We start from the raw sequence: 16,323 nt of genomic DNA, 5'->3' as shown, positions 1-16,323 counted from the left end.
TATAAAAATTCAGAAAACAAAACTTATTTTACATAGGTTTAAAGATTAACTTCTTGTGAATCCAACCACGGTGTCAGATTTAAAAAATGCTTTAAGGCGAAAGCATACCTTACGATTATTTGAGAACATAGCCCACTAGACAAATCATTACAAACAGTAACCAGCCAAGTAGAACAGTTACACAAGTCAGAAATAGAGATAAAATTAATCCCTTACCTTTGATGATCTTCATATGGTTGCACTCAGCAGACATTCATTTACTCAATAAATGTTCCTTTTGTTCGATAAAGTGTCTTTATATCCAAAAACCTCAGTTTTGTTCGCACGTTTTCTTCAGTAATCCACAGGCTCAAACGCAGTCAAAACAGGAAGACAAAATAATCCTAATTGTATCCGTAAAGTTCATAGAAACATGTCAAACTATGTTTATATTCCATCCTCAGGTTGTTTTTAGCCTAAATAATCGATAATATTTAAACCGGACAATAACGTCGTCAATTTAAAAGGTAAACAAGAAACGCAATCTCTCGGTCTCGCGCATGAAAAAGCTCTGTGACGTTTTAGGGTCCACTCATTCAGACTGCTCTTACTTCTTCATTTTTCAGAATACAAGCCTGAAACAATTTCTAAAGACTGTTGACGTCTATTGGAAGGCATAGAAACTGCAATTTGAGTCCTAAGTTAATGGATACTGTAATGGCATTGAATAGAAAACTACAAAACCAACAACAAAAAAATACTTTCTGAATGGATTTTTCTCAGGTTTTCACCTGCCAAATCAGTTCTGTTATACTCACAGACACTATTTCAACAGTTTTGGAAACTTTAGAGTGTTTTCTATCCAAATCTACCAGTTATATGCATATAATATCTTCTGGGCCCGAGAAGCAGGCAGTTTATTTTGGGCATGCATTTCAACCAAAATTCGGAATGCTGCCCCCTACCCTAGAGAAGCTAACAGGCAACATCCGCACTGAGCTAAAGGCTAGAGCTGCCGCTTTCAAGGAGAGGGACACTAATCCGGACCCTTTAAAGAAATCCTGCTATGCCCTTAGACGAACCATCAAACACGCATAGCATTCATACAGGACTAAGATTGAATCCGACTACACTGGCTCTGACGCTCGTCGGATGTGGAAGGGATTGAAAAATATTACGGACTACAAAGGCAAACCCAGATGCGAGCTGCCCGTTGACGTGAGCCTACCAGACAAGCTAAATGCCTTTTATGCTCGCTTTGAGGCAAGCAACACTGAAGCATGCATGAGAAAACCAGCTGTTCCGGACGTCTGTGTGATCACGCTCTCTGTAGCTGATGTGAGCAAGACCTTTAAACAGTTCAAGATTCACCAGAACGATTACCAGGACGTATACTCAAAGCATGCACGGACCAACTGGCAAGTGTTTTCAAAGGCATTTTCAACCTCTCCCTGACCAAGTCTGTAATACCTACATGTTTCAACAGACCACCATAGTCCCAATAAAGTTAAGGTAACCTGCCTAAATGATTACCACCCCGTAGCAATCACTTCGGTAGCCATGAAGTGCTTTGAAAGGCTGGTCATGCCTCACATCAACACCATCATGCCGGAAAACCAAACCCACTCCAGTTCGCCCTAACAGATCCACAGATGATGCAATCTCAATCGCACTCCACATTGCCTTTTCCCACCTGGACAAAAGGAACACCTATGTGACAATGCTATTCATTGACTACAGCTCAGCGTTCAACACCATAGTGCCCACAAAGCTCATCACTAAGCTAAGAACCCGGGGACTAAACACCTCCCTCTACAACTGGATCCTGGACGTCCTGACGGGCCGCCCCCTGGAGGAAAGGGTAGGCAACAACACATCTGCCACCCTGACCTTCAACACTGGGGCCCCTCAGGGGTGCTTGATTAGTCCCCTTCTGTACTCCCTGTTCACCCACAACTGCATGACCAAGCACGACTCCAACACCATCATTCATTTTGCTGACGACAACAGTGGGAGGCCTGATCCCCGACAACAATGAGACAGCCTAAAGGGAGGAGGTCAGAGACCTTGCAGTGTGGTGCCAGGAAAACACCCTCTCCCTCAATGTGAGCAAGACAAAGGAGCTGATCGTGGACTACAGGAAAAGGAGGGCTCAGGCTCTGTGTGTAGTTAACCGACCCTCTCTGCCCATTCATCGCCATTTTACCTGTTGTTGTTTTAGCTGATTAGCTGTTGTTGTCTTACCCGTTGTTGTCTTAGCTAGCTCTCCCAATCAACACCTGTGATTACTTTATGCCTCGCTGTATGTCTCTCTCAAATGTCAATATGCCTTGTATACTGTTGTTTAGGTTAGTTATCATTGTTTTAGTGTACAATGGAGCCCTTAGTTCCACTCATTATACCTCTGAAACCTCCTTTGTCCCACCTCCCACACATGCGGTGACCTCACCCAGCACAACCAGCATGTCCAGAGATACAACCTCTCTTATCATCACTCAGTGCCTGGGCTTGCCTCCACTGTACCCGCACCCCACCATACCCGTCTGCACATTATACCCTGAATCTATTCTACCACGCCCAGAACTCTGTTCCTTTTATTCTTTGTGCCCAACGCTCTAGGCGACCAGTTTTGATAGCCTTTAACCGTACCCTCACCCTACTTCTCCTCTGTTCCTCGGGTGATGTGGAGGTAAACCCAGGCCCTGCGTGTCCCCAGGCACCCTCATTTGTTGACTTCTGTGATCGAAAAAGCCTTGGTTTCATGCATGTTAACATCAGAAGCCTCCTCCCTAAGTTTGTTTTACTCACTGCTTTAGCACACTCCGCCAACCCTGATATCCTTGCCGTGTCTGAATCCTGGCTTAGGAAGGCCACCAAAAATTCTGAGATTTCTATACCCAACTACAACATTTTCAGTCGAGATAGAACTGCAATCTACTGCAGAGATAGCCTGCAAAGTTCTGTCATACTTTCCAGGTCTATACCCAAACAGTTCGAACTTCTAATTTTAAAAATTAATCTCTCCAGAAACAAGTCTCTCGCTGTTGCCGTCTGTTATAGACCCCCCTCAGCTCCCAGCGGTGCCCTGGACACCATTTGTGAATTGATCGCCCCCCATCTAGCTTCAGAGTTCGTTCTGTTAGGTGACCTAAACTGGGATATGCTTAACACCCCGGCAGTCCTAAAATCTAAGCTAGATGCCATCAATCTCACACAAATCATCAAGGAACCCACCAGGTACAACCCTAAATCCGTAAACATGGGCACCCTCATAGACATTATCCTGACCAACTTGCCTTCCAAATACACCTCCGCTGTTTTCAATCAGGATCTCAGCGATCACTGCCTCATTGCCTGTATCCGTTATTGTACCGCGGTCAAACGACCACCCCTCATCACTGTCAAACGCTCCCTAAAACACTTCTGCGAGCAGGCCTTTTAAATTGACCTGGCCCGGGAATCCTGGAAGGATATTGACCTCATCCCGTCAGTCGAGGATGCCTGGTCATTCTTTAAAAGTAATTTCCTCACCATCTTAGATAAGCATGCCCCTTTCAAAAAATGCAGAACTAAGAACAGATATAGCCCTTGGTTCACTCCAGACCTGACTGCCCTTGACCAGCACAAAAACATCCTGTGGCGGACTGCAATAGCATCGAATAGTCCCCGTGATATACAACTGTTCAGGGAAGTCAGGAACCAATATACGCAGTCAGTCAGGAAAGCAAAGGCTAGCTTTTTCAAGCAGAAATTTGCATCCTGTAGCTCTAACTCCAAAAAGTTTTGGGACACTGTAAAGTCCATGGAGAACAAGAGCACCTCCCCCCAGCTGCCCACTGCACTGAGCCTAGGTAACACGGTCACCACCGATAAATCCATGATAATCGAACATTTCAATTAGTATTTCTCAACGGCTGGCCGTGCCTTCCTCCTGGCTACTCCAACCCCGGCCAACAGCTCCGCCCCCCCTGCAGCTACTCGCCCAAGCCTCCCCAGCTTCTCCTTCACCCAAATCCAGATAGCAGATGTTCTGAAAGAGCTGCAAAACCTGGACCCGTACAAATCAGCAGGGCTAGACAATCTAGACCCTCTCTTTCTAAAACTATCCGCCGCCATTGTTGCAACCCCTATTACCAGCCTGTTCAACTTGTCTTCCGTATCGTCTGAGATCCCTAAAGATTGGAAAGCTGCCACGGTCATCCCCCTCTTCAAATGGGGTGACACCCTAGACCCAAACTGTTACAGACCTATATCCATCCTGCCCTGCCTATCTAAAGTCTTCAAAAGCCAAGTTAATAAACAGATCACTGACCATTTTGAATCCCACCGTACCTTTTCGGCTGTGCAATCCGGTTTCCGAGCCGGTCACAGGTGCACCTCAACCACGCTCAAGGTACTGAACGATATCATAACCGCCATCGATAAAAGACAGTACTGTGCAGCCGTCTTCATCGACCTGGCCAAGGATTTCGACTATGTCAATCACCGTATTCTTATCGGCAGACTCAATAGCCTTGGTTTTTCTAATGACTGCCTCGCCTGGTTCACCAACTACTTAGCAAACAGAGTTCAGTGTGTCAAATCTGAGAGCATGTTGTCCGGACCTCTGGCAGTCTCTATGGGGGTACCACAGGGTTCAATTCTCGGGCCGACTCTTTTCTTTGTATACATCAATGATGTCGCTCTTGCTGCGGGCGATTCCCTGACCCACCTCTACACAGACGACACCATTCTGTATACTTCTGGCCCTTCCTTGGACACTGTGCTAACTAACCTCCAAACAAGCTTCAATGCCATACAACACTCCTTCCGTGGCCTCCAACTGCTCTTAAACGCTAGTAAAACCAAATGCATGCTTTTCAACCGTTCACTGCCCGCACCCGCCCGCCCGACTATTATCACCACCCTGGACGGTTCCGACCTAGAATATGTGGACAACTATAAATACCTAGGTGTCTGGTTAGACTGTAAACTCTCCTTCTAGACACATATTAAACATCTCCAATCCAAAATCAAATCTAGAATCGGCTTTCTATTTCGCAACAAAGCCTCCTTCACTCACGCCGCCAAACTTACTCTCGTAAAACTGACTATCCTACCGATCCTCGACTTCGGCGATGTCATCTACAAAATAGCTTCCAATACTCTACTCAGCAAACTGGATGCAGTCTATCACAGTGCCATCCGTTTTGTTACAAAATCACCTTATACCACCCACCTCTGCGACCTGTATGCTCTAGTCGGCTGGCCCTCGCTACATATTCGTCGCCAGACCCACTGGCTCCAGGTCATCTATAAGTCTATGATAGGTAAAGCTCTGCCTTATCTCAGTTCACTGGTCACGATAACAACACCCACCCGTAGCACACGTTCCAGCAAGTATATCTCACTGATCATCCTCAAAGCCATCACCCCATTTGGCCTCCTTTCCTTCCAGTTCTCTGCTGCCAGTGACTGGAAAGAATTGCAAAAATCGCTGAAGTTGGAGACTTTTATTTCCCTCACCAACTCTAAACATCAGCTATCTGAGCAGCTAACCGATCACTGCAGCTGTACATAGCCCACCCAATCTACCTACCTCATCCCCATACTGTTTTTATTTACTTTTCTGCTCTTTTGCACACCAGTATCTCTACTTGCACATCATCACCTGCTCATTTATCACTCCAGTGCTAATCTGCTAAATTGTAATTATTCGCTCCTATGGCCTATTTATTGCCTACCTCCTCATGCCTTTTGCACACACTGTATATAGACTTTCTTTTTTTTCTACTGTGTCATTGACTTGTTTATTGTGTTTTTGGCTTGTTTATTGTTTATTCCATGTTTAACTCTGTGTTGTTGTCTGTGTCACACTGCTTTGCTTTATCTTGGCAAGGTCGCAGTTGTAAATGAGACCTTGTTCTCAACTAGTCTACCTGGTTAAATAAAGGTGAAATAAAAAAATAAAAAGCCATAAGACATAAGACTGCTGAACAATTAATCAAATGGCCACCCGTACTATTTACTTTGACACCCTCCCCCCCACCTTTGTTTTTACACTGCTGCTACTCGCTGTTTATTATATATTCATAGTCACTTTACAAATTGCCTCGACTAACCTGTACCCCCGCACATTGACTCTGTACCGGTACCCCCTGTATATAGCCTCGTTATTGTTATGTACATTTCTTGTGTTACTTTATTACATTTTTTAAACAATTGGACTTTAGTTTATTTAGTAAATATTTTAACTATATTTCTTGAACTGCATTGTTGGTTAAGAGCTTGTATTCTGCGCATGTGACAAATACATTTTGATTTGATAACCAGCCTTTCAAACAACTTCATGGATTACAGATGTGAGTGCTACAGGGTGGTAGTCATTGATCTTGGGAACATGAATGATGGTGGTCATCTTAAAACGTGGGGAATATAGACTGGGACAAGGAGTTTGAAATTTACAGTGAATATGCCTGCAAGCTGTTCTGTGCAAGCTCTGAGAACGCCCCCTGAAATACCGTTGGACCCCGTGGCCTTGCGGGTGTTGATCTGATTAAAGACCTTACTCACGTCCGCCTCAGAGAGATATCACCCAATCCTCTGGGTCGGTGGCGGCCCTCTCATCCAGCATCCAGCTCAGAGTTACAGCCCCTACTGGAGATGTTTCAGACATTTTGAAGAGGGTTAAGTCATCCTGGACAGGGTAACTGATTACATTTTTTTTTATAATTGTCCCTCTGCTGGTTTTGGAGTAATGGGCTACCCACAGACTGGCCTTGGTTACTTAATCGAACATCAAAAGACACTTTGTACCACAGAATTCTGGATGAGCTCCAGGCAGCAATGAACCACAGCAGACCTGGCCTCCACAATTCTTCCAGACAGCAGGGGCTCTGTTCCCTGCACAACCATGGTCTACTAAACAATGGATAAATTATGAATGTAATATAACGTAATCATGTCTTTGTTTTTCCCTCTCACAGAGAGCACCATTAGCCTACTTGCTCGCAGCTACAGATTGAGCCACAGAGGCATCTACAGTAATGAAGCAATTCAGGTTATGTGCTCAGGGGCAGAGGAGCAATCCAATTTCCCTAGCCCCCGGCCCAGCTAACATCGACTCAGTTTAAACGTAGGATCACCCTATACTAATGTGCACAAAGGGTCCAGTAATCTGGTCTGTGTTCAGAAACTAAATCAGTCATTCAGGATGAGAAACAGCAGCAGTACGATTTACTGTACAATAAGACTTAAATAAAGCATCCAAGCTCAAGAAAAGATCAAAAGAAAAGCAGCCCTGAAGGACTGAGGTTAACACCAGCAGAAACACTGACTGTAGACAGCCTTGACACTGCTCACTTTCTAAGACACTTGAAAACAGAAAACATTTTCCAAACAGCGTGTGCACGCGCACGTGCGTGTATGTATTCATCCCTATTACTACTGACAATGGTGAGACCTTCAGCGAGCACCTAGGCACTTGGTTTATCTAACTATCCCATAAAACACATGGAATTGTCTTTCCAAGTAATATTTTAATTTCTTCCCTATCGTTGCATGTTGCCTTGATATCTTGCCCTGCCAGGCATCATCTGGTAGAAGCTCTGATCTGAACAGAGACTAATAATGTGCTAGTTAAAGTAAAACACCAGAATTCCACCAAGCCTACTACCTGGATTACCAATAATGTTAGCTTAAATGACCCTCCCTTAACATAAATTAATATAAATAATTCACTTATAGAGGTTGAAAAAGACGCACTAGGTCAACATATTTAATTACAATCATGGATTTTGATTGGACGTTTTAATCAAATTCATATAAAATTTTAATAGCATGCTACAGTCAAATAATTAAGATAACAGCTTTGCTGTATAAGAGTTTCCCACCATCTCGTGGCCATAAAACAAAACTACAACTAGAAAAAAAGAAAAAAAACCTAGCCAACATAGGCTGCACCCCCTCAGTCAGCCCAATTCTGATATTTTTTCTCACTAATTGGTATTTTGACCAATCACAGATCTTTTCACATCAGACTTTTTTCAGAACTGATATAATTCGACAAAATACCAATTATTGGGGGGGAAATCAAGAATTAGGCTGTCTAAACACAGACTATGGTGGCTGTATATATCTCAATGGCCTCCTTTTATTTTATTTAACTAGACGAGTCAGTTAAGAACCAATTCTTATTTACAATGACGGCCTACCCCGGCCAAACCCTCCCTATGGGACTCCCATATCACGGCCGGCTGTGATACAGCCTGGAATCAAACCAGGGTCTGTAGTGATGCCTCTAGCACTGAGATGCAGTGCCTTAGACCACTGCGCCACTCGGGAGCCCAAACTTTACTCATCTCCTTTCCTACATACCTTCTGATCTCAAAAGACTTGATGAATTACAGCGCCTTCAGAAAGTATTCACACCCCCTTGACTTTTTCCACATTTTGTTGTTTTACAGCCTGAATTTAAAATTGATTAAATTGAGATGTATTGTGTGTAGGCCAGTGACATCATAATGTCAAAGTGAAATTGTTTTCCAACATTTTAACAAATTCATTGAAAATGAAAAGCTGAAATGTCGAGTAAATACATATTTAATTCCTTTGTTATGGTAATAAGTTCAGGAGTAAAATTTTGGTTTAACAAGTCACATAAGTCGCATGGACTCACACTGTGTGCAATATAAATTTTTTGCGTGATATTTTAATTATATGTAAGATCCCTCAGTCGAACAGTGAATTTCTGTCACGACTTCCGCTGAAGTCGGTCCCTCTCCTTGTTCGGGCGGCGTTCGGCGGTCGACGTCACCGGCCTTCTAGCCATCGCCGATCCACTTTCATTTTCCATTCGTTTTGTCTTTGTCTTACACACCTGGTTTCAATTCCCCAATTACTTGTTCATTATTTAACCCTCTGTTCCCCCATGTCTGGTTGTGAGTAATTGTTTGTATGTAGTACGGTCCGTTCATGTGGGCTCTCTTTATTGTATTGCATTTGTATATTTTGAGTAAAGTACGTTTATTTACTCATATCTGCTGTCGTGCGCCTGACTCCTCTACACCAGCTACACACAGACCACATTACAATTTCAAACACAAAGACCAGGGAGGTTTTCCAATGGCTCCCAAAGAATTGGTAGATCGGTAAAATTAGAAAAAAAAGCTGATATTGAATATCCCTTTGAGCATGGTGAAGTTATTAAGTACACTTTTGATGGTGTATTACTATCAATACACCAGGTCACTAAAAAGATACAGGAGTCCTTCCTGACTGAGTTGCTGGAGAGGAAGGAAACCATTCAGGGATTTCACCATGAGGCCAACAGTGACTTTAAAACAGTTAGTTTCTCCTATCACAGCCATTGAACTCTAAGGATGGATCAACAACATTGTAGTTACTCCACAATACTAACCTAATTGACAGAGTGAAAGGAAGGAAACCTGTACTGAATAAAATGTTTCCAAAACATGCATCCTGTTTACAAGGCACTGAAGTAACACTGCAAAAAATGTGGCAAAACAATTCATTTTTTGCCACGAATACAAAGTGTTAAAACAGAATGGAGCTAAGCACAGGCAAAATCCTAGAGGAAAACCTGGTTCAGTCTGCTTTCCACCAAACACTGGGAGAATAATTCCCCTTTCAGCAGGACAATAACCCAAAACACAAGGCCAAATTGTCATATGTCAGTTGTGCAGAGGTGAGGACGGAGTCAAGCGCAGGACACAGAACTGAGTAAAATAACGTACTTTACTTGGAAAAATAAAACAGCCAAAATAATCCACGCAGGGATAACAACCCTAACACACAGGACAAACACAACCCAGGAATAATCACGCACAAAACATAATGGGAACCAGAGGGTTAAATAGGGAAATAATACTAACTAAATGGGAACCAGGTGTGTACACTCAAGACATAACAAATGGAAAACAGAAACATGGATCAGTGGTAGCTAGAAAGCCGGTGACGACGACCGCCGAACGAACAAGGAGAGGGACCAACTTCGGCGGAAGTCGTGACAGTACCCCCCTGTCGCGCGGCTCCAGAAGCGCGCCGACACCGGCCTCAGGGACGACCTGGAGGACGAGGCGCAGGGCGATCTGGGTGGAGACGATGAAATTCCTGCAGCAAGGAAGGGTCCAGGATGTCCTCCACTGGCACCCAGCATCTCTCCTCCGGACCGTACTCCTCCCACTCCACAAAGTACTGAAGGCCCCTCGCCCGACGCCTTGAGTCCATGATGGCTTGCACAGTATAAGCCGGGACCCACTCGATGTCCAGAGGGTGCGGAGGAACCTCCCGCACCTCAGACTGCTGGTGCGGACCAGCCACCACTGGCCTGAGTAGAGGCACATGGAACGAGGAGTTAATACGATAATCAGGGGGAAGCTATAACCTAGAACATACCTCGTTCAGTCTCCTCAGGACTTTAAATGGCCCCACAAACCGCGGACCCAGCTTCCGGCAGGGCAGGCGAAGGGGCAGGTTTCGGGTCGAGAGCCAGACCCGGTCTCACCGGAGCCTCACTGCGGTGGCGGTCGGCGCTCGCCTTCTGTCGCCTGATGGCCCGTTGCAGGCGTACATGGGCAGCGTCCCAGGTTTCCTCCGAGCGCCGAAACCATTCATCCTCCGCAGATGCCTCGATCTGGCTCTGATGTCACGGTGCCAGAACCGGCTGATAACCTAGTACACACTGAAATGGAGACAGGTTAGTGGAGGAGTGGCGGAGGGAGTTTTGGGCCATCTCTGCCCAGGGGATGAAAGTCGACCACTCCCCCGGCCGGTCCTGGCAATAAGACCGCAGAAACCTACCCACATCCTGGTTAACTCTCTCCACCTGCCCGTTACTTTCGGGGTGAAACTCTGAGGTCAGGCTGACCGAGACCCCCAGACATTCCATGAACGCCCTCCAGACCCTTGATGTGAACTGGGAACCCCGATCAGACACTATATCCTCAGGCACCCCGTAGTGCCGGAAGACGTGTGTAAACAGGGCCTCCGCAGTCTGTAGGGCCGTAGGGAGACCGGGCAAAGGAATGAGACGGCAGGACTTAGAAAACCGATCCACAATTACCAGAATCGTGGTGTTTCCTTGTGACGGAGGAAGATCCGTCACGAAATCCACCGAAAGCTGTGACCACAGATGTTGTGGAACGGGTAGGGGTTGTAATTTCCCTCTGAGCAGGTGTCTAGGTGCCTTGCACAGGGCGCACACAGAGCAGGAGGAAACATACTCCCTCACGTCCTTAGCTAAAGTGGGCCACCAGTACTTCCCACTAAGAGAGCGCACTGTCTGCCCGATGCCAGGATGACCAGAGGAAGGTGACGTATGAGCCCAACAGATCAATCGATCACGAACATCAGACGGAACGTACTTATGTCCAACTGGACAATGGGTGGGAGTGGGCTCCGCACGTAACGCCCGCTCGATGTCCGCGTCAACCTCCCATACCACCGGTGCCACCAGGCAAGATGCCGGAAGTATGGGAGTGGGATCCGTGGACCGCTCCTCTGTGTCATACATCCGAGACAATGCGTCTGCCTTAGCGTTCTGGGAACCTGGTCTGTAGGATAGAGTAAGCACAAAACGGGTGAAAAACATGGCCCACCTTGCCTGGTGAGGATTCATTCTTCTCGCCGCCCGGATGTAGTCCAGATTGCGATGGTCAGTCCAAATGAGAAAAGGGTGTTAAGCCCCCTCAAGCCAATGCCTCCACGCTTTCAGAGCCCGACAACAGCCAACAGCTCCCGGTCCCCCACATCATAGTTACGCTCCGCCGGGCTGAGCTTCTTCGAAAAGAACGCACAGGGGCGGAGTTTTTGTGGCGTACCCGAGCGCTGAGACAGCACAGCGCCTATCCCTGCCTCGGAAGCGTCCACCTCTACTATGAACGCTAAGGAGGGATCCGGATGAGCCAACACAGGAGCCAAAGTAAACAGAGCCTTCAGGTGACCAAAAGCCCTGTCCGCCCCAGCTGACCACTGCAGTCGCACCGGTCCCCCCTTCAGCAAAGAGGTAATGGGAGCCGCTATCTGACCAAAGCCCTGGATACACCTCCGGTAGTAGTTGGCAAACCCTAAGAACCGCTGCACTTCCTTTACCTTGGTTGGAGTCGGTCAATTACGCACGGCTGAAATGCGGTCATTCTCCATCTCCACCCCTAACTCGGACAGGCGGTACCCTAGGAATGAGACGGACCGTTGGAAGAACAGACATTTCTCAGCCTTAACGTACAGGTCATGCTCCAACAGTCGACCAAGTACCTTGCGCACCAGAGACACATGCTCGGCGCGTGTAGCGGAGTATATTAGAACATCATCTGTATACACCACTACACCCTGCCCGCGCAGGTCCCTGAAAATCTTGTCTACAAAGGATTGGAAGACCGATGGAGCATTCATCAACCCGTACGGCATGACGAGGTACTCATAGTGCCCAGAGGTGGTACTATATGCCGTCTTCCACTCATCCCCCTCCTGGATACACACCAGGTTGTAAGCACTCCTGAGATCCAATTTGGTGAAGAAGCGCGCCCCATGCAATGATTCGGTCACACTGGCTATGAGAGGCAGAGGGTAACTATACTTCACCGTGATCTGATGTAAACCTCTATAGTCAATGCACGGGCGTAAACCTCCATCCTTCTTCTTCACAAAAAAGAAACTCGAGGAGGCAGGTGAAGTGGAAGGCCGAATGTATCTCTGTCCCAGAGATTCGGTGACATATGTTTCCATAGCCACCGTCTCCTCCTGTGACAGAGGATACACGTGACTCCTGGGAAGTGCTGCGTCTACCAGGAGATTTATCGCACAATCCCCCTGTCGATGGGGTGGTAGTTGAGTCGCCTTCTTTTTACAGAAGGCGAGAGACAAATAGGCTGATTCTGAGGGGATGTGCATGGTGGAGACCTGGTTTGGACTCTCCACCGTAGTTGCATCTATGGAAACACCTATACACCTCCCTGAACACTGAAATGACCATCCCTTGAGAGCTCTCTGTTGCCACGAAATAGTGGGGTCATGATGGGCCAACCAGGGAAACCCCAACACCACAGGAAACGCAGGAGAATCGATCAGGAAGAGACTAATTCTCTCCTCATAACCCTCCTGCGCTATCATACATAGTGGAGCTGTGACCTCCCTAATTAGACCCGACCCTAAAGGACGACTATCTAAGGAATCTACAGGGAAGGGCACATCAACAGAAACAATAGGGATCCCTAATCTACGAGCAAACAAACGGTCAATAAAGTTCACAGCTGCGCCTGAATCTACTAGCGCCTTATGCTGGGAATGCGGGGAAAACTCCGAAAATTTTATAGATATATACATGTGCGCAACCGGAAGCTCTGGGTGAGTTGGGTGCATACTCACTTGGGATGATCCACCAGTGCCCTGCCTGACGTCTCGACTTCCTGGGGGACCTCTCCAGCACCGACCAGCAGTGTGTCCTCTGCGGCCACAGGTAGTGCAGGAAATAGCCCCCCTCCGGTCACCCTTAGAGCAGCACCTCCGAGCTCCATAGGTGTAGGATCGGAGGTGCTGGGGAATGGAATAGACGGACCCCGATCCGGACGTCCGCGGGTGGCCAATAGGTTATCCAGCCGGATAGATAAATCCACCAGCTGGTCGAGGGTAAGGGTGGTGTCCCTGCAGGCCAGCTCCCGACAAACGTCCTCACGTAGATTACATCGGTAATGATCGATCAGGGCCCTCTCATTCCATCCCGCGCTGGCAGCCAGGGTCCTGAAGTCCAGTGCAAATTCCTGTGCACTCCTCGTCCCCTGTCTGAGACGGAACAAGCGTTCCCCCGCCGATCTCCCCTCAGGTGGATGATCAAAGACTCCCCGGAAGCGGCGGGTATGAAATCCTCATAGCGGACCGACGCTGCGTCTGTACTTCCCCATACAGAGTTGGCCCACTCAAGCGCTTTCCCCGACAGACAGGAGAAGAGGGCGGACACGCTCTCGTATCCCGAGGGACCCGGGTGGACGGTTGCCAGGTAGAGCTCCAACTGGAGCAGGAACCCCTGGCACCCGTCCCATTATATGCACTCGGGAGCGAGAGCCGAATCCCACTGGGTCCAGGTGACGGAGGGGTGGACAGCGGTGTGGGTTGTGGTGTAGGTTGGAGTGAAGTTGATGGGGTTGTGGGAAAAAAAACTTTTCCCCATCGCTCCATGTTTAGCAGCACGCGATCCATGGCTGTGCCGAGATGTTGGAGCATCGTCGCGTGCTGCTGGACGTGTTCCTCAATTGGTACCGGAGGACTGGGTGCACCTGCTGACTCCATATTAAGGTGCGTGATTCTGTCATATGTCAGTTGGGCAGAGGTGAGGACGGAGTCAAGCGCAGGACACAGAACTGAGTAAAATAACGTACTTTACTCAGAAAAATAAAACAGCCAAAATAATCCATGCAGGGATAACAACCCTAACACACACGACTAACACAAACCAGGAATAATCACGCACAAAACATAAATGGGAACCAGAGGGTTAAATAGGGAAATAATAATAACTAAATGGGAACCAGGTGTGTACACTCAAGACATAACAAATGGAAAACAGAAACATGGATCGGTGGCAGCTAGAAAGCCGGTGACGACGACCACCGAACGCCGCCTGAACAAGGAGAGGCACCAACTTCGGCGGAAGTCGTGACACAAATCTACACTGGAGTTGCTTAAGTTACAGTTTTGACTTAAATCTGCTTGAAAATATGTCAGGACTTGAAAATGGTTGTCTAGCAATGATCAACAACCAATTTGACAGAACTTTTAAATAATAATGGCCAAATATTGTACAATCTAGGTATGCAAAGCTCTTAGAGATTTACCCAGAAAGATTCATAGCTGTAATTGCTCCTAAGCTGATTCTGGGGTGTGAATACTTATGTAAATCAGATATTTCTGTATTTCATTTTCAAAAAATTTGCTAAAATTTCTAAAACATGTGTTCACTTTGTCATTATGGGGTAATGTGTGTAGATGGGTGAGAGAGAAAACGAATATTTAATTAATGTTGAATTCAGGCTGTAACAACAAAATGTGGAATAAATCAGGCGGTGTGAATAGTTTCTGAAGGCACCTGTACATAATTGCTGTGGCGACATTAGCAAAAAAAAGCATAGGCTACCTCATATTGATGTGATGTCCCTCATTACAGGTCTGTCATCATGGCCAGAATATTGTACTGCTTCCAACAAATGAAAAATCATTAGGAGTGACATCTCAGATAAAGTACACATTATCTCAAATTAAAGTGTTACTAAATTACAGAAGAACAAATATACAGGGCATTGGCAAATTTCTCTACCAAATGTAATAGTGTGGTAATTTGAGCTAATCTAAATGTCCACCACTACACACCAATGAGTCACTAACTTAATACTGACACTACCCAATACAATAATAAGCTTTTAGTAAATTGTGCGCGCGGGGATGGGCGAAACGGTAAACAAGTCACGAGACTGCACGAACCATTCGGCTTTCCATACTTTATACAACTGTTCCAGACCCGTTTCGCAACAGTGACGTTTTGACAAGATAGCCATTGAAAAACCCCTAGCAGCGCGCGCTTATTGGCTTGTTCTGCTTGCCAGTGTCAGCCTATTGGGCGAAGAGGTGCTACTGTACAAGACGACGGAAGACAACAGCTTTGAGTACTCGAGACCGCATTCCATATGTCAAGACATTTCAGTAAGAATTTGATAAACTCGTCGATTGAAATTGAGTTTGTGAAGACAATCTTTAAGAACAGAAGATGTGAGCTAGCTACGAAAGTTTATTTTGAACATTTGATCATAAAACGCTCCCGGTGGCACACAAAGCAATAACGTTACTAGCTAGACCGTTACTGTTTTTATTTGGGTGTGCCACTTGCAATGAGAGGAAATCAACACCGACTGGGTCTTGGAGAAACAGAAATAGCATCACTTCCTAAGTCCAGTTTAACATTGACAGAAGAAGAGGATCGGCAAAATAGAGTCAACTTATAACCACCCTCTTGTAAGTCGTCAGGACACCTTGGGTAAGTTCTAGCTGAATATACTGAAACTATTTCATTCCTATAAATAAATAAAATACGTGTATAGTGATTTTACCAACAGCCTGCTGTGGTGAGAGTAACGTTCTCCTTACAGTAGATGGTTATGAGCCACACTATTCCTTACTGTAGACACATATGGTTATGAGCAACACTATGCCAGTCTCTCTTGGCTAAGACTTGAGGAAAGACTGACTGCATCACTTCTTGTTTTTTACAAGAAACATTAATGTGTTGGAAATTCCAAATTGTTTGCATAGTCAACTTATACACATACTTACCCCACCAGACATGCCACCAGGGGTCTTTCC

This window comes from Salvelinus fontinalis, chromosome 10, assembly GCF_029448725.1.
Source record: "Salvelinus fontinalis isolate EN_2023a chromosome 10, ASM2944872v1, whole genome shotgun sequence".
Classification (NCBI taxonomy): domain Eukaryota; kingdom Metazoa; phylum Chordata; class Actinopteri; order Salmoniformes; family Salmonidae; genus Salvelinus; species Salvelinus fontinalis.
This window is presented reverse-complemented; position numbering follows the sequence as displayed.